This window comes from Gymnoscopelus microlampas (assembly GCF_963454915.1).
Source record: "Gymnoscopelus microlampas genome assembly, chromosome: 18".
In the NCBI taxonomy this organism is placed as follows: Eukaryota; Metazoa; Chordata; class Actinopteri; order Myctophiformes; family Myctophidae; genus Gymnoscopelus; species Gymnoscopelus microlampas.
In genome coordinates, this window is record NC_139955.1 from 37,408,086 (window position 1) to 37,428,085 (window position 20,000).

General features: G+C 41.8%; 1 protein-coding gene across 1 annotated transcript in view; it reads right to left on the reverse strand.

Annotated features, from left to right (window-relative positions):
• Nucleotides 1-20,000, reverse strand: part of diaph2 (diaphanous-related formin 2) — an 824,520-nt gene that overhangs the window by 90,449 nt on the left and 714,071 nt on the right. The window lies entirely within an intron of this gene.

A 20,000-nucleotide genomic window follows, 5' to 3' on the forward strand; every position in this document is an offset into this window, starting at 1 on the left:
GCGTTGTGAGCTTGTAGATCATCTATTTTCAGCACGCAACCAAGTCTAAAATCAGGCATTACGACACCATGAAGGCACCGCCAAAACACATTTTAGTCGACTAAATCAACTGTAGATTTAGTCGACTGAAATCTTATGGTATTTAGTCGACTAAAATTAGACTCAAACAAACAAAAAAAAAAAAACATTGTAGATGACTAAAATATGACTAAAACTAAATGGAATTTTATTCAAAAGACTATGTCTAAAACTAAAGCAAAATTGTCTGCAAAATCAACACTGGACCACCAACACGTAGCTCCGCCAGTGTCCAAACTAATAAGTGCCACCCTCCCCGCTCCCCCCAAAAACAATGGTCTGGCTCATCATTGCCGGTGAAGCGCAGTGCAGAGAAACTGCAGACACTGCCCCCCTCCCTCTGAGGGTGTCTGCATGCTGGAGGAGAGCAGGGACTGACAAACAGGCCGCTGTGTCAAACAAAGGCTAATATAGGCCAGGGGTCTTCAACGTTTTCAGGCCAAGGACCCCCTAGCTGAGAGAGAGATGAAGCAGGGACCCCCTCTATATTGTATAAAAAATGCGTTTCAGATGTAACTGTTTTTGTTTACTTGGTCTGCTCTTTTTTCCCCTCTACACCAAACACCTCTTTGCAAAATAGCAGATCTACAAGCTCACAACGCCTCGCGCTGCGAGGCGTTGTAAGCTTGTAGATCTGCTATTTTTTGGCTAAAGTTCTCCTCAGAAAAGGGATGCTAGGGTTCAAGTGGTTAAGGTAAAAAAAAAAATCACATCACACAAAGATTTGGCGGACCCCCTGTTGTGACTCTGAGGACCCCCTAGGGGTCCCGGACCCCCTGTTGAAGACCCCTGCTATAGGCACGTCAGAGCCCCTCTGCATCTGAAGCGCTGTTTGAAGCACCGACAACTACTGACAGAGACGGAAGAAGAGCACATACAGTATTATCTATCTATCTATCTATCTATCTATCTATCTACCTAGTACCTACCTACCTACCTACCTACCTACCTACCTACTCACTCCATCCATCTAGCTAGTATTTTTAGCGGCGCTAGCCAGGATCCTGCTCTATACCTGACTTTGTCCGTGTTCACCGTCAACGTTCTGATTGGTCAGACCCATCAACAAAGTGATTGGTCAAGCTTCACGTGACACATGGCTATAAACACATTATAAACACATATCGATGACAAAATGTATCAAAGGCGCCGCTACCTTCACACAGGGTGTGATTTTTTTTATGGACATGCCCGAATTCGGAAACAAATATGCACATGCTCGACGTCACAGTGTTGTCAGGCAACTGTTTCTGTCAGACCAGAGCTCGATCAGCGTAAGAGGGAGAGGGGGAGATGGTATAGGGAGCGGGGGGGGGGGAGGGGGAGGGAAGTTGTGTGTGTGATGTCAGACCGGAGCTTGATGAGAGAGTCAGAGAGGTGAGGAAGCATATCTCAAGCCTACAATAATTCGGCCAATAACGGAGACCTGAACACACTGATCCACGCATTGTCATCACAACTAAACGCCGGCTACCTTTGGACACGATGATGACCTGCCGCTTTCATTGTATGTATCTATGTGTGTGTGTGTCTGTGTGTGTGTGTGTGTGTGTGCGCTCCATAGCAGTGTCAAGAGTAGGCCAGGCTATGAAATGAAGACTGTGTGCATCGTTCTGCATCCCTAAGTGCCTTATAAACCTCTCTGGGCCACGGAAACGTCGGAATCCTGTGTAAATAGGATTTGGTTAAGGGGACGCAAATAAAGCATCCACTCAACTCAATTATACCATACTGTCTGTGTGTGCGCGTGCGCGTGTGCGTGTGTGTGTGTGCCTGTGTGTGTGTGTGTACACTGTACACACATACTGTAATGTGTGTAGAAGTCTACACTCGCGTGTGCCAGGCCTTAGGTCCAGCTGAGAAGGAATGAAATTGCCGCCAGGAGGCTAAGGCTGTCTGGATTAGCTCCCAGCAGGTCGCTGTTTACCAGACCTCAGCAACAATGCCACAGCCACACAGTTTTTTTAGCAAAAAGCCCACACACTGGCCCGCCGGACTGGACGGGGCTCATCCATCCTTCCTTCCTCCTCCCCCCCCCGGCTCTATCTCTCCGTCAATCTGTGCCTTTTCTTCCTCCCTCTCCTTCTGTCAGTCTGTCTTTATCGCTTCCCCTCGTTCACCTCCCTCCCACTCTTCCCCCGTTCGCTAATAACCCATCAAGACCCGAGGCGATTCTTTAAAAAAAAACTAAATCCTAACAGTTTTTGGAAAAAAAATCTATCTTTTTTTTTTCTTCAAGATTTTTCAAAAATAGCAGATCTACAAGCTCATAGCGCGGCACTCGGTGCCGCGCTATGAGCTTGTAGATCTGCTATTTTTGAATATAGCCAAAGAAATCTAAAGTGACACAGATGCGTTCCAGGTCTTAACGGGATAATTAAGTTATTCTGTTTGAATAATCGTGCGCCAGAAGGGCGGATGGATGTAAGACTAAGAAGAGGGAGAAAAACTTTGCCAATAATTATGTGAAATCTTTTTTTTCCCGATACCAAAAAAAACTCCTGACTAGAGTTAAATTCTCTGAGTTGTACTTTTTACTTGTTTCAGAGCGGGGGTCCTCTGCTTAAACTGATGCTTTTGTAAAGAGATCTCACTCCCAATCACCAGCTGTCGACTGTCAGCCGTGTCATGATATCATATGACAAGATGTCCTTCAGTGGTAATAATGAGCAAGCGCTGCTGCATCCAAAACTCACTTAATGCATTGAGACCTGAAGAAGCATCTGTGTCACATTTTCATTTGAGCTAAAAAGCATTATTTTACACTTTGGCTATTCAAAAATAGCAGATATACAAGCTCATAGCGCGGCACCGAGTGCCGTGCTACGAGCTTGTAGATCTGCTATTTTTGAGAAATCGTAAAAATACGTGCAAATCTTTGAATATATATTTTTTCAAGCAAACATTTGGAACTCAAATCTTTGCTTCTGGTGGTCCCTGGAAAAACATTTTTTTAGATGGGAGTCCGTGGCCAAATACATATAATTTTGGGGGTCCTTGACATGAAAAAGTTTGAAAAACACTATTATAGAAACATATGTTTCTCAGAAAACCGTTAAGATTTAGAAAGATTAGAAGACATTTTGCAGAATCGGAACCCCAGGCCTCAATGGGTTAATGCATTCAGATTTATTTCCGGCGACTCAAAAACGCCCCCACTCCGTGATACCCGAGTGGTCACAATGGAAAAGCTGACTACAAAAGATAAAATATCTACGGTAGGCCTACAGGTACAAAAAAATAACAAAAAATATATCAATCACGAGACATGAATATTAATGATGGTAAGCTGACAAGCTGAAGTCCCAGGCTCCCTGCAAAACGAACGGACGGGTCCATGCCAAAAAAACACCAAGGCATAACATCGATAAGATGACAAATCAATGTTAACCTTGGTTTTTGGCACCTGGGCCCGGGGGCGCATTGGCATCATCGAAAATTGGCATGGAGAAGGCTTGTTAACAGTCGTTCCACATCCGGTGTGTTGTGCGTGTGCCATAAATGAGTCCATGATGCCGTCTGCATGCCCAGGTGGGTGGCAAGTCATTTTCCACTGCGCTTTAGATCTGTGCATTTTGTGTTCTGAACACCGGAGACCCCATGTTTGGGTCGATGACCCATTTTTATGGGTCGCAAGTAAATATCCTTTTTTTTTTGGGTCCGTTTCCTACATTTAGTTTTTAATTTCAAAAGGTAGTCAAAAATGAAGAAAATATTATAACAATTATAATAATTTCATAAATAAATAGAAAAAGTCTAAGCAATTCCACAACCTAAAGGGAAAATGTTTTATAAGTTGTGAAAATATCAGTTCTACAAGCTCACAACGCGCCACACTGCGATGCTTGCAGATCTGCTATTTTCGCTAGTTTGGGTCTCGGGGAGACATCAAATTTCTCTTTTGGGTCTCGAGCTAAAACGTTTGGGAACCACTGGTGTAGTGTACGTACTGTATGTGGCTGTTAATTTTGACAGCAAATGTTGTATTTAGTTTAGTCATAGTCTTTTGAATTAAATTAAATTTAGTTTTAGTCATATTTTAGTCATCTGGAAAGTTTTTGTCGAGTTTCAGTCGAGTAAATATCATATGATTTTGGTCTACAGTTGATTTTGTCAACCAAAAGACATTTTGGGAGGCCTTGATGACATCGTAATGGATGATTTTACACTTTAGTTGCGCTTTGAAAACAGCCTAGATTGGCTTGTAGATCTGCTATTTTATGTTACAACCAAACATAAAATGACTTGTTTTAGTTCTACAGGATCTCTTCTCCACTAGTCCCTCACTAACATTTTCTAGTCTAGTTTTCATTTGTTGACGAAATTGTCAATATATATTTAGTCTTAGTTTTAGTCATCGTAGCTTAGTTTTTAAGTCGTTTTTATTTAGTTTTTGTCAGTGAAAAACATTTTCGTCATAGTTTTAGTCGACAAAATCAACACTGCACAGCGGTCGACCGTTTGAACTGTGATGTTCCACTCCGGTCCTAGTAGAACCTTGAGAAGTGGGAGCGGAAACATTTCGGGGTGTATAAATTGTCATAATTTAGGCCCCCCTACAATCAGGGACGTGCACAGATAGACTCAAGGTGGTGCTAGAGCGCCTGCCCTTTGCCCTCTTGACCATAAGTGCCCTTTTGAAAAAAAGAAAAAAAAAACGTTTTTTTTTTTTTTCAGTTTACAGCAGGAGTCTACAACAGGGGGTCCGGGACCCCTAGGGGGTCCTCAGAGTTACTGCAGGGGGTCCGCCAAATCTTTATGTGATATGATTTTTCTTTTTTACCATAACCACTCGAAACCTAGCATCCCTTTTCTGAGGAGAACTTTAGCCAAAAATAGCCGATCTACAAGCTCAGAACTTGTGGGCTTGTAGATCGGCTATTTTTGGCAAAGAGGTATAGGTGTAGAGGGAAAAAAAGAGCAGACCAAGTCAACAAAAAAAAGTATAATTTACTTGAGCACCTGCCGCTCAAAATGTCTGTGCAGCCACTGGAACCTTGAGAGGTGGGAACGGAAACATTTCGGGGTGTATAAATTGTCATAATTTAGGCCCCCCCTACAATTAGGTTAAAACTGCAATACTGTATGCTGCTGCTGCTGTGTGCATGTGTACAGTACCCGTCTCTCTGTGGTGTTTCTGCATGTCTCTTTCTCAGAGGGACTGTCAGGAACTATATACCGACTGTGGTTGGTTCACCGCTCACATTCTGTGACCCTGGGATAAACAACGTTCAGAAGCGGCGGTGCTGTCGAGACAGCCAGCGAGGAGTCGCTGAATCAAACACGAGGCTTGACTCCGGGCGAGTCAACATCGTGATTATGTGACAGCATCGCGTCCGTTACTGCTGAACTACAAAGACAACGTCGGATGTGAAACACGACACCGCGTTGCACTCGTTAAATCTGCTGAAAAGAAATAAAAATAAACTCTCTCTCTCTTCCAGTGGTGGAAAGTAACTAAGTACATTTACTTAAGTACAATTTTGAGGTATTTGTACTTTACTTGAGTATTTCCAACTTCCAATACTTTTACTTCTACTCCACTACATCTCAGAGGCAAATATTGTACTTTTACTCCACTGCATTTACTTGAAAACTTTAGTTACTAGTTACTTTTCAGATATAAACTATGATATAATGAAACCTACATTAACCACTTTAGCCCTATTTCATACCTAGGCTATTTGAAAATAGAAGATCTACAAGCTCACAACGCGTCGCGTTGCGACGCGTTGTGAGCTTGTAGATCGGCTATTTTCAAATATTTAGTACTTTTACTTTTGGTACTTTAAGTACATTTTGATGCCAATACTTTTGTACTTTTACTCAAGTAAATTTAGAATTCTGGACTTTCACTTGTAACAGAGTATTTTTATATTGCAGTATTGGTACTTTTACTTAAGTAAAGAATTTAAGTACTTTTTCCACCACTGCTCTCTTCCTCTCTCTTTCTCTCCGATCCTCTGCCTCCGTTGCCAAAACAACCTCCCTTGTCCTGAACTCTGTCCCTGTACAACTTACAGAATTAGTTCTTTCTCCTGCCACGGTGTCCTGGTTACGCTGCTTAATCAGTCACGTTTTTTTCTCTTCTTCAGCGTGTTTTTTTTTGGCACGCCAGAGAGGGCACATTTAACATGAGTAAGCCGCGATTAAGGGTACTCATTTTTAACACCGCAAAACCGACATCAAAACCATATCCAAGTCAGACTTAGCCGGGAAGTAAAGAGCTTTTTTTGGGCGTACAGTATACAGCCCCATTCAATCTCACGACAGATGACAAAAAAAAAAAAATCTTCCACATTTAACCCATTAAGACCTGCAGGCCGTTTCTACAAAATGTCTTCTAAATCCTAACTGTTTTTTGAAAAGAAGAACGAATGTTACTTTGTCAGTGGTTCTGAAACGTTTTCATGTCAAGGACCCCAAAATGTATATGTATTTGGCCAAGGATCCCCATCTCAAAATATGTAATTCCAGGGACCCCCAGAAGCAAAGATTTGAGTTACAAATGTTCTCTTGAAAAAATATATATTCAAAGATTTGAGTTACAAATGTTCTCTTGAAAAAATATATATTCAAAGATTTGCACAAATGTTCACGATTTCTCAAAAATAGCAGATCTACAAGCTCGTAGCGCGGCACTCGGTGCCGCGCTACGAGCTTGTAGATCTGCTATTTTTGAATAGCTAAAGTGTAAAATAATGCTTTTTAGCTCAAATTTAAAAAAAAAGACACAGATGCTTCTCCCGGTCGTAATGGATTAACGTGAAAACTAAGTAGAAAAAACATAGCTTTCACAACGGCCACCTATGAGGTTGTGCAATAAATTACCTTAGTTTGTTTACCTGTGTGCATCAGAGAGTTATTAAAGTGCTGCATAGCCGCTCAATGGTGGGGGCCAAAGAGCCTCCTTAATAAATCTCCTCTAACCCAGTTCCATTAATGTTTATTTAATGCTTTTCCTATGTGTGCCTGCTGGCCCCTCCACCCAAGGCCCTCACACTAAGCCTGCTTTGCTCCAGACCCTGCACCATCACTGCTCTCTCTTTATCCCCCCTCACACCCACTGCCAGCCGTCCCTCTGGGCCAAATTACACTGAGACTGCCCCCCCCCCCCCCCCCCCGACTGGACACAACACATCCACCAGAGAGAGAGAGAGAGAGAGAGAGAGAGAGAGAGAGAGAGAGAGAGAGAGAGAGAGAGAGAGAGAGAGAGAGAGAGAGAGAGAGAGACACACACACACACACACACACACACACACGCGCACACACACACACACACACACACACACACACACACACACACACACACACACACATGGAGAGAGAGACAGACAGACAGACAGAGATGGGGGCAGGGTATTTACTTGTATTTTTGAGTGGTGCCAACCACTCCTACAGTATATCTGACTTTGTCTGTGTGTCCGTGTGTATGTCTGTATGTCCAATAAACAAACATTGATGACAACATCAATACAATACGGGGCTCATCAAAGGCACCACTCTCTTCACATGTATGTAATACATGTCTATCCATAAAACAAAAGGAAGAGGGCACAATGGTGTTCGAGAGTACCGGGAATGGATTGAAATGTTGGGTATAATTGATAGAATTCTGTAGAATTAGCCTAAACCCCCCCCCACCCACAAAAAAAACAGCATGCAACAACCCTGACTCCTCTTATTAAAAACAGCAAAACATTCACTGGGATTCACGGAGTTCCTCAACTGAGTTGTACACGCTGCGTACTGTACATGTTTTTTCTGGTGCGCCTTCACTTCGACATTTACAATCGCGGCGGTGTTTACACACGGCAGGTTGAGTCTCGAGCGTCACTCGCCAATCAACGCGTCACTCAACAGGGACCACACACAGCCGCCAGATCCACACGCTCCGAGCTCATAGCCGCCATTACAGTACGTCCAGTATTTACCCAATTACTTTATTTTTTGTCCAACTCCCTTCCTTTTCTTTGTGACATTTATTTATTTTAACCCAGTAAGACCTGAGGACGCATGTGTGTGTCATTTTTTGATTTGAGCTAAAAAAGCATTATTTTACACTTTGGGCTATTCAAAAATAGCAGATATACAAGCTCATAGCGCGGCACCGAGTGCCGCGCTATGAGCTTGTAGATCTGCTATTTTTGAAAAATCGTGAAAATGTGTGCAAATCTTTGAATATATATATATTTTTAAAGCGAACATTTTTAACTCAAGTCGTTGCTTCTGGGGGGTCCCTGGAACAAAATATTTTGATGGGTGTCCGCGGCCAAATACATATAATTTTGGGGGTCCTTGACATGAAAAAGTTTGAGCACCACTGATATAGAAACATAGGTTTTTCAGAATACCGTTGAGATTTAGGAGACATGTAGAATCGGCTTCAGGTCTCAATGGGTTAACCATCCCCATCCATGATTCAGCAGGTCATTCCCGCGGACATAATCCCCTCATATCGAATTCAAGCCGCTTTCCCTCCCCTCCATCAGACGTGGTCATTACACCCACCGGTCCCCCTCCTCATTGAGTTGTTCCAACTAGCAGCTGAGGTGCCAAGGCGTAGAGCACTGAATACTTAAGCAGGAGTGAGCCTCATCCGTACAACGCATAAATATTTCAGACGGAGGCGAGCGGAAATAAATCGACAGGAAAATTGACACCGAATCTGCCTTTTAATTTTCCCCAAATGAAGGAGGTTGTGGAGCCGATGATGGAGAGGCGGGCGGAAGGTCACGACTCCTCTCACACACAGTGGTACAATATAACGCACGCTGACACACACCAACAAGCACACAGTCACATGTGTTCTTCTGCAACTCATTTGAATACCGGTTTTGCCTTAAACCATTGAGACCTGAAGCCGATTCTACATGTCTCCTAAATCTCAACAGTTTTCTGAAAAACGTATGTTTCTATATCAGTGGTGCTCAATCTTTGTGTATTTGGCCGCGGACCACCATCAAAATATTTTGTTCCAGGGACCCCCAGAAGCAAAGATTTGAGTTAAAAATGTTCGCTTTAAAAATATATATATTCAGAAGATTTGCACACATTTTCACGATTTTTCAAAAATAGCAGATCTACAAGCTCGTAGCGCGGCACTCGGTGCCGCGCTATGAGCTTGTATATCTGCTATTTTTGAATAGCCAAAGTGTAAAATAATGCTTTTTTTCTCAAATCTAAAAATGACACAGTTCCAGGTCTTAATGGGTTAATTCTTGTTTGTTAGTTATAGCATCGCCTTTTCCTCGATCTCCACTCATGCACAATTCTCTTTATCTCTTTATGTCGGACACAGCGAGGCCGAGTACAAACAACATATGAATGACCGATACCATGTGACATCCCTATTTTTTGGGGGAACGTCATCATTATAAGCAAATATTTTGCAGTGTAAATCCTTCGAAAATAGTGTATTTGCCCTTTCTCGGACAAAAAAACGAAAATAAGGCATGCATAAGTGGTTAATGCTCGGACCACACACTGTTGTTCACTCTCTCCACCTCTCATGTAAAGGTCACTGATATGTTGGGGAGATCTCCGGAGATCTCTAAGTCGTGTTTTGATTGCCTGGACGGAGACACAATGAGGTGTAATTACACAGATGAGAACCAATTCCCCCCATCCTGTTGGCAACCGCTGCAGACAAATACACACACACACACACACACACACACACACACACACACACACACACACACACACACACACACACACACACACACAAAGAGCCCAGATTGAGGTTTGAGAACTGAAGGACCCAAAACGGAGTCGTGCATGTGCGTGTGCGAGTGTGTCTAAGCGTTTGTGTAAAAAGGGGGGAAGACAGCGCAACAGGACAGTTTATCCATGGCAAGCTGTTGCTTTCCATTCAAGGTGTTGTTGTAATTACTTTGGAGAAATTCCAGCCTCTTCTCAAAGAAAGTATTGTTTCGGCCGTGGCATTCAATTTGGGGACAGCTTTAACCCATTAAGACCTGGAACTGTGTCATTTTTAGATTTGAGCTAAAAAGCATTATTTTACACTTTGGCTATTCAAAAATAGCAGATCTACAAGCTCATAGCGCGGCACCGAGTGCCGCGCTACGAGCTTGTAGATCTGCTATTTTTGAAAAATCTTGAAAATGTGTGCAAATCTTTGAATATATAAATTTTTTAAGCGAACATTTTAACTCAAATCTTTGCTTCTGGGGGTCCCTGGAACAACATATTTTGATGGGGGTCCGTGGCCAAAAACATATCATTTTGGGCTTCCTTGACATGAAAAAGACTGAGCACCACTGATATAGCAACACACGTTTTTCAGAATACTGTTGAGATTTAGGAGACATGTAGAATCGGCTTCAGGTCTCAATGGGTTAATTATTTTTCACTACGTGAAATGTAACCTGACTTGGAATTTTTCCTTTCATTGGGGGCGACAAACAAACAGGGCTCCTCTGGACGTCGACTTTGAGAAAGTACGGGGGCAGCTGTGTTCTCAACAGCTCGTTGGACTTGGGGAAAGTCGGTGTCAAAAAGTGCGCATGGCTTGGTTTCACAGTGACACTTAAGGACCTTTAGCGTTTAACTTAGACTGGAAAACAAAAGCCCCCGGGAGTGTTTTCGACGCGCTCTGGAATTGAAGTGGGCACCTTTAAAGGTGTACCAATTTTTCAGCTACTTCACCCTCATTACCTACTCAACCCCCCCCCATTCATTCTTCTCTTCTACTTTTTCCCTCTCTCTCTACCTCCTTCTTCCCCTCAGCGTTTCTCTCCCCACACCTCCCCTTACAGTAGACTTTATCCCACTCCGTCCTGCACCCACTCTTTGTTTTGTTGATGGGCTCTCCCCCCCCCCACACACTCTTTCTTCACACACATGCTGAAAGAAAAGTGTTGCAAAGCATGAATCTGGAAACAGGAAAAAACGGTCATCATCATTATTCATTTGTTTTTCTGTCTTGTTTTTGTTGAATTGTGTAATAAGCACTCCAACACACATCAGTATTAGATGTCCTTCAAAAAAAATCTGATTACCCGACTGAATGTTTTGCTGTTTTTAAGAGGAGCCAGGGTGTTTCTTCTTTCTTTCTTTCACTCTCTCTACATAATTCTATCAATTATACCCAACATTTAAATCCATTCCCGGTACTCTCTACTCGTGGATGTTTTGTGTTCAGTCAGTGGGCAGCCTCAGTGTCATTTTGGGAACTCTTTATATGGCTATGGCTGAGTCATGGTGACATGAGCGTACCGGCCGGTCCTCCCCTAAGCCAATTCTAAGATAGGAAATAGGAGATAGAAGTTTGAAGTTAATTTCATCATGTGTCTCGCTAGCCAATCACAGCACGTCCTGCAAAGCTTAGCCTATAGGGCGTGTTTTCCACAGCATGGCGTCACAGCGAAAGACACATTTTCACGACGGAAAGAAAAACTTTCGCCACGGATGGGTCCTAAACCCTCTTATAGGAGCGGTTGCACCGCTCAAAAAAAAAAAAAAAAAAAAAAATCAGATGTACAAGCTCTCAGCGCGGCACAAACTGACACGCTGTGGGCTTGTATAAATCCTAAGAGTTTTCTGGAAAAGGTATGATGCTATATATATACACAGTATATAGCTAAAAACTAAAATGACACAGACACTTTAATGGCCTGGAGTCAATAATCATTTCCGCAGCCAGGCCTCTGCCACTCTGTGTACAGTAATTCTCCACTGGGTGAGAAGAACATGACAATGCGTTTCCACTGTGTTTACAACAAGCACTGCTCAGTCACGACAAATTGTGAAAGGTCAAGCCTTTCCCGCATATCCGCTGACAGCCGATCCAATCGGTTAACATCAATTCCTATACCTTTCTACATTACACAGTGTCTCCTTTGAATATGCCCCCCCACACACACACACACACACACACACAAACAAACACACACACAAACACAGAGAGTGCAGGCATTGGGGAAACATTACGATAGAAAAAAGATATCGTTGCTGTCGGGCAAAAAAACTCTCATCTCATATATACTAACTTTTTGTTTTTTTTGGTAAATTAACACCCTACTTGATCATACTACAGCGTCACACTCAAAAGTAGCAGATCTACAAGCTCGAAACGCGTCGCTTCGCGCCGCGTTTAGAGCTTGTAGATCTGCTACTTTTGCCGTTTTTGAATTTGAATCCTGAACAAGTTACAGTTTTGGACATGTGAGGTTTCCACCCCCGACAGAGACGGTATAATGATACACAAATTGTGTAAACGGAGAGTTTTGCCTGACGCAGCAATTGTCAACTGAGCGGTTTGTTGCTTGTTGTGTAACGTGTAAGATGTAGAAGAGACTCAAATTCCTGGCTGATGCAAGAGTATCTGGGAGACATCTTTTCTCTCTCTCTCTCTCTCTCTCTCTCTCTGTGTGTATTAAGTCTACTATATTGTATATAGTACAATGTATATACTATATACATACATTGTATAATTATGTACTGTATGTATACAGTACACCGCCTCTCTCTCCTCATATACTGACAGCACTGGCTAACTGCTCCTCCTAATATTTTTTCCAAAGGAAAATACATTAACTCCCATCGCCCCACACACACACGCACACGCACGCACGCACACACACGCACACGCACACGCACACGCACACACACACACACACACACACACACACACACACACACACACACACCATCCAAACCTGTTTGATTTGCATAAATTAGTCTGAACAAACATATTTTTCCCCATTGCTTGTTAACAGTTTTCAAGTTACAAAAAAAGATGGGTATGAAACTTATTCCCACAGTGTTCAGACATGCACAGCTTACCAAAACATTTTTTTTTCAAAAACATTATATTTTCCTCTTCAAAATACTCCTACAAGACCATCTGAAAGGTTTAAAAAAAATGTTTGCAAGTACAAATATATCCGGGTCTTAGAGGGTTAATAAACAGAAAATAAGGGAGTGCATCTATGTTCCCCCGGGTTCTATGTTCCCCACATACTGTACCTAACCCGGGCTTAACCCTAACCCTAAGGTAAGTGGGGGACATAAAACCTGGGGGCTCATAGGGATGACTCCAAAAAATACATTTTCAGGTGGTTTGTCAATTTCATCCAATCAGGGGAGAGTACCCCTGATTGAATACAGAACCATTAAACATTTATTTTAACCGAATAAATAATCAATTAGCACCACCTTTAAAACTGCCACAGCCAGCCAGCGCACTGCTCTGACTAACGCAAATGACATAAATAGAGCCGCTGATTGTACCTGCCTGCTGATGGAAGTGATAATGACTATACAGCACAGCTCCCCACGTCGCATTTACTAAGTTGAGATTTGTGCATAACATATTTAAACAGATTGCACACCACACAAACAACGTTTTACCGAGCTTAATCATTACTAAATACTTCGACAAATTAGCAGGTGGAAATGTCCAAAAATAACAAACCAACTTCTGTGGTTTTGTTGGAGGTTTCTCTCTCAGTACAGGCTTGTTGCTGTGACTTCCTTGATCACTGTGTTAATTGCTTTTTGATTGGACACAGCTGGCAGATGTTTCCTAGCAACCAATTTACAGATTATCACTGCTGTCAGGAAGAAACCTCCTATCTCCATATTTTTTCCTTTTTGTAAAAAAATAAATGATTTACGAAAATGTATGCCCCTATACTTCAACATACTGCAGCGTCGCACAAAAGCACCAAAAGTAGCAGATCTGCAAGCTCGAAACGTGGCGCGAAGCGACGCGTTTTGAGCTTGTAGATCTGCTACTTTTGATGCTTTTGAATTTGAATTATGAAATGTAACAGTTTTGGATTTATGAGGTTTGCACCCGACAGAGACGTTATACTCAGACATTACTAAGACATTCCATGGATTTGCATGGGGCTAATTAGTAAACCACTGCTCTCTGAAACCAAGCATTAGGCATAAAGAATATGTTAACTCTTGGACTGCCAATGTTGACGTATGTCAATCCAACGCCCCCACACCGCCAGTGACGTCTTTTGACGCATGGTGTGTGTTTTCAGTTTTTAACGCTAGATGGCTCTTCGCTAACCTATGAGTCACCATTTGACTCCCAGTGAAACAGCAAATCACGTGATCACCACCAAAAAAAATAAAAAATACAGCCACATTCACTCCCATTCTAATGGATTTGGAAACATGCCCTTTTCTCTGCTTTCTGTTGCTTTTGGTCGAAAACAACCTACTGTACATTCAACTGCCAATATCTATGGAACGGATTATCACGATTGAGCACGCTTTCTTTTCCCCCCCGATTCTACGAGACTCGGATACGTCTTTTAACCCATTAATACCTGGAACTGTGTCATTTTTAGATTTGAGCTAAGAAAGCATTATTTTACACTTTGGGCTATTCAAAAATAGCATATCTACAAGCTCGTAGCTGCTATTTTTGAAAATTCATGAAAATGTGTGCAAATCTTTGAATATATATATTTCTAAAGCGAACATTTTTAACTGAAATCTTTGCTTCTGGGGGGTCCCTGGAACAAAATATTTTGATGGGTGGTCCGCGGCCAAATACATATCATTTTGGGGGTCCTCCTTGACATGAAAAAGATTGAGCACCGCTGATATAGAAACATAATTTTTTAAGAATACTGTTGAGATTTTAGGAGAATCGGTTTGATCGATTTGTAGAATCGGCTTCAGGCCTCAATGGGTTAAAGCGATGGATGGATGGATGGATGGTGAAGATTAATATTCTATGATTTTTCAAAGGTAAAGTGAAAACGCTCGGAATCGCTAGGCAAGGTCGGCTATAGACGATGTTTTACTCTCTGGCGATTGATGAGTAAGAATGTGTGAAAGTATTTATGAAAGACTGACGCAATGCTGTCTAGATCTTACTTACACCGACAATTCACCTGCCTTTATCTGTATCGACAATAATACTGTGCAAGGCCCGTCTGGCCTAGCCTCAAGCAGGTAAAACACTGTTGCTAAGAATCATTTGCAAGTGGTTCCTCTCGAGAGGCTATACTACTGTTTTGTTCTGACTGGCAACCCAAATCCCATTTTTTTACCTATTTTTTTTTTACTTATGTTACAAGTAAAAGTCCGTAATTCAAAATGTACACCGAGTACCAAAAGTAGAAAGTACTCAGTGGTGGGAAGGTATTTGTACTTTACTTGAGTATTTCCAATTTCCAATACTTTTTCTCCTACTCCACTACATCTCAGGGGCAAATATTGCTACTTTTACTCCACTGCAATTATTTGAAAACTTTAGTTACTAGTTACTTTTCAGATATAAATTATTATATTATGAAACATACATTAACCACTTTAGCCCTGTTTTATACCTTGGCTATTTGAAAACAGCAGATCTACAAGCTCACAACGCGTCGCATCGCGACGCGTTGTGAGCTTGTAGATCTGCTATTTTCAAACATTTTAGTACTTTTACTTTTGGTACTTTAAGTACATTTTGATACCAATACTTTTGTACTTTTACTCAAGTAAATTTAGAATTCCGGACTTTTACTTGTAACGGAGTACTTCTGCATTGCAGTATTGATACTTTTACTTAAGTAAAACATTTGAGTACTTTTTCCACCACTGCAAGTAAAAGTCCGGAATTCAAAATGTACACCAAGTACCAAAAGTAGAAAGTACTCATTATGCAAAATGCCCCTTTTCAACAAGTTCTAAAATGTATAAACATGTATAAGAATCTTTTGAAATGCGCCGCATTGTGAGCTTGTGGATCGGCTATTTTCAAATGGCCGGAATGTATAGGGCTGTAAGTGGGTAATAATAATCTAAATCTGCCAAGTATAAGTTTTCAAAAAATTGTAGTGGTGTAAAAAGTACAATATTTGTCTCTGAAATGTGGTGGAGTAGAAGTAAAAGTATTGTAATTCAAATACGCCAGTAAAGTAAAAAAAATACCTCAAAATTGTACTTGAGTACATGTTCTTAGTTACTTTCCACCATTGCCTATCCAGATTGGTCCGAACAGCAAAAAAAAAACTACAAGGAAACAGATGTTTACTAATTGGATGTGAAACACATTCCTAGGTGGTTTTAAAATCACCTAAAGAGGTAATCTTCTCTCATCTGTCAGCACCACTGCCTTAAACATGTAATGTCGTTGTTTAGTAGGAATAAACACAGAAGCACCCGGGAGGAAGTGGAACAAAGAAAGGGGGAGGAGGAACCAACCCAAGTTCCTGTTTTACACAAAAAAGGAGGTGGTGCCCCCCAGAGGCCAAAAAAAAGGGGGGAAAAACTTTTTCTTGCTTTTCTTTACCAAATGGGTTCACAGATTTCTAAAGATGTGTCTCAATCTGGAGTCCTGTACAACCACCTGTACAACAGTGTCACTTGCTGAAAATGGGTGATCTACAAGCTCACAAAGCGTTACGGTGCAACACGCTGTAACAGTGTAAATCTGCTATTGTCAGTAAAGCGTAAAAGGCATTACTCACACCTGCAGTGTGTACTGTACATCATTACCACAGCAACCAACCAGTAGATAGTTTGGCGCTGTCTGAAAAAAAACTAATCTGATCTCATCACTTGCAAATAACAAGTCTGGACAAGTCAGTCATAAAGATCGTGTTTTGAGAAACAAATCGGATTCGCCTGCAGAATAAACAAAGCCTTTAACCCATTGAGACCTGAAGTCGATTCTACATGTCTCCTAAATCCCAACAGTTTTCTGAAAAACGTAAGTTTCTATATCGGTGGTTCTCAAACTTTTTCATGTCAAGGACCCCCAAAATGATATGTATTTGGCCGCCGACCCTCATCAAAATATCTTGTTCCAGGGACCCCCAGAAGCAAAGATTTGAGTTAAAAATGTTCGCTTTAAAAATATATATATATTCAAAGATTTGCACACATTTTCACGATGTTTCAAAAATAGCAGATCTACAAGCTCATAATGCGGCACTCGGTGCCGCGCTATGAGCTTGTATATCTGCTATTTTTGAATAGCCAAAAGTGTAAAATAATGCTTTTTAGCTCAAATCTAAAAATGACACAGTTCCAGGTCTTAATGGGTTAAAGGCTAATATTCAGAATACTTTGTTCATACGGCCCCAGTCCCTCGACAAATGTTACCATATTAGTCGCCTAAACGCGTGCCTCGATCCCGAAACAGGCCGATAATCCAGTTAGCTAAAGCTGTTTGTAAGTGGAGTCACGCTGGGCCTGCCTTTGATGTTTGTCTGGAGACACCTGGGGAATGTTTTAAATGTCAATAGAAGAACCTCGAAGCTTTTTTGATGGAAGCATCAAAATTCTGTACCATGAACGGGAGACGGCTCAAGCTAGGTGCATGTCTGAACAGCTATATGGAAATGAGATTCACGTCTCCATCACTTCTGTGTAACTCAAACCCGCTAACAAGCAACGAGGAGCGAGATGTGGGTTCATACAGGATTTATCCAAATCAAACAGGTGTGTGTGTGTAGTCTGTGTGTGTGCAAGAGAGAGAGAGAGACAGAGAGAGAGAGAGAGAGAGAGAGAGAGAGAGAGAGAGAGAGAGAGAGAGAGAGAGAGAGAGAGAGAGAGAGAGAGAGAGAGATGGAGAGCTTGTGAGCTTGTAGATCGGCTATTTTCGGGAACAATTCTAAATTTCAATACAGCAATGCATTGATAACACATTTAACTGATTCGTTGATATATAATATAGAGGATATGCGTGTGACATCATCATCAAACCCGGAAGTTATGCAGGAATGCCTACTGAGTGTCAAAAAATACTTTCTGGCCTTGACAGCCCATGCATCCAAACAGAAAAGTCATATCTGATTGCATTAAACAACATTAAACAATGTTAAACTCACTTTGCATGTTGCTTTGCCACTCGCTTTGCCACTCGATGTGCCATTCACTTTAAGCATGCGCATATCCTCTATTGCTTGCGATGTAAGTCGATTATTGGTTCTAAATATCGGTTTAGATGTATTTTTGGTTAATTGCCGAGCCCTATCACGTACTACAGTGTGTGCATATGACTGTATATACAGTAGTTGCTGTTGGTCAGAAACCTTGCGTCTCCATATTTCATAAATGAATGCCCTGCTTCATCAAACAAGAGCACAAAAGTAGTGAAAACAGCAGATCGGCTATTTCAACCATTAGATTTTTTAAAAAGGAATACATGGTTTTGGACATACAAGATCCTTCCCTGAGCTGGCCCGGGTTTTCAAATCCGACGGAGGTCCTTAGCTGCATGTCACACCCCCCTCTCTCTCTCTGAGTCTAATAAAGCAGAAAATGCCGGGGTAAAAAAATCATCTTGCAACAGCCAGCCACTATGCATGCCCTAACTTATAGCAGGCTAGCCCTCCTGTGTGCCCGTACGTTTCTCTATGCTTTGCAACACTTTAGTGAATGTAGCATCTTCGCTTTGTTTCCTCTACGCTCCACTCTTTGGACACTTCATTAAGCCGAAAGTGTTCTGAACAAAGAAATGTGCTGTAAGTGGTCTTTTAATGGGATTCATTGGCTTAAAGAATCGAAACACACCTCTATCCCTCTTCCTCTTCCCCTCTGTGCGACTATGCACAGTCATACACATGCATACACTTGCGCGCACGCGCACACACACACACGCGCACGCACACGCACGCGCTCTGAACCACAGGCTAAATAGGCTGACCTGCTTGGATAGGACTTGTGCTGTGGTAATGATAAGACTATTGAATGGAGCTGTACTCTGTCACGCAAGCCGCTGGGCCACTGGTCTGACTGAAGGAATCTAAATCGATACGCTCTAGTCCTCTCTCTCTCCGTCTTCCGTGCACTCTCTTTTACTCTCTGGCTGCCATCCCTCTTTCTTTCTCACTCTCTCTCTCTCTCTCCAGCCACCTTCTTCCTCTCTTTATCTACAAACGCGACGAGAGGTCCTGACCATGCTTGCATATCCCGTGGACAAGCAGCCACACTCAAACTGCATTAACCACTTAACCCCTAGTTGTGCGACAAATATCTATTCGCTATTTCTGAAGATTTTTTAATTCAATTTATGAAACACTGTAAACGGCTTTATGCAGTGGTGGAGGAAGTACTCAGATATTTTACTCAAGTAAAAGTAGGCAATACCACAATATAAAAATACTCTGTTACAAGTAAAAGGCCTGTGTTCAAAATGTTACTTGAGTAAAAGTACAAAAGTATCGGCATCAAAATATACTTAAAAGTAAAAAAGTAAAAGTACTAAAAATTTTGAAAATAGCAGATCTACAAGCTTCTATGAGCTTGTAGATCGGCTATTTTCAAATAGCCTATGGTATAAAATAGGGCTCAAGTGGTTAATGTATGTTTTATAGTGTAACAATTTATATCTGCAAAGTAACTGGTAACTAAATGTATCAAATAATTGTAGTGGAGTAAAAGTACAATATTTTCCTCAGCGATGTAGTGGAGTAAAAGTAAAAGTATTGAACATTTTTTAGATACTCCAGTAAAGTAAAAGTACCACAAAAGGTTCCTAACTGAGTGAAATGACCCATAATTATGTATCTAATGGCAGCCATGATAAGAGCCAGTCGAATTCTCTAAATGCTAAGGAAAGGTGCTTTCCTTAGCCTTCCTTCCTCATCTCCTTTAGCGTGTAGGGCCATGGTTCTCAAAGTGGGGTCCGGGGACCCCCAGGGGTACTTGAGGGGGTTCCAGGGGGTCCCCAGCTAAATGATGGACAGGAACCAAATGGACCCTTATGGGTCTGTAACTCTGAGAGTGTACAAATGGAACCAAATGGACCCTAACGGGTCCATTTGGTTCCATTTGTACACTCTCAGAGTTAAATTAACATTGATTTTACGATATGAATTGGGGTCCCAGAGGTATAAATGCCATTAAATGGGGGGCCGTAGCCCTAATGCATGTCAAACTGGGGGTCCTTGAAATTAAAATGGTTGAGAATCACTGCTAGAGAGCCGTAA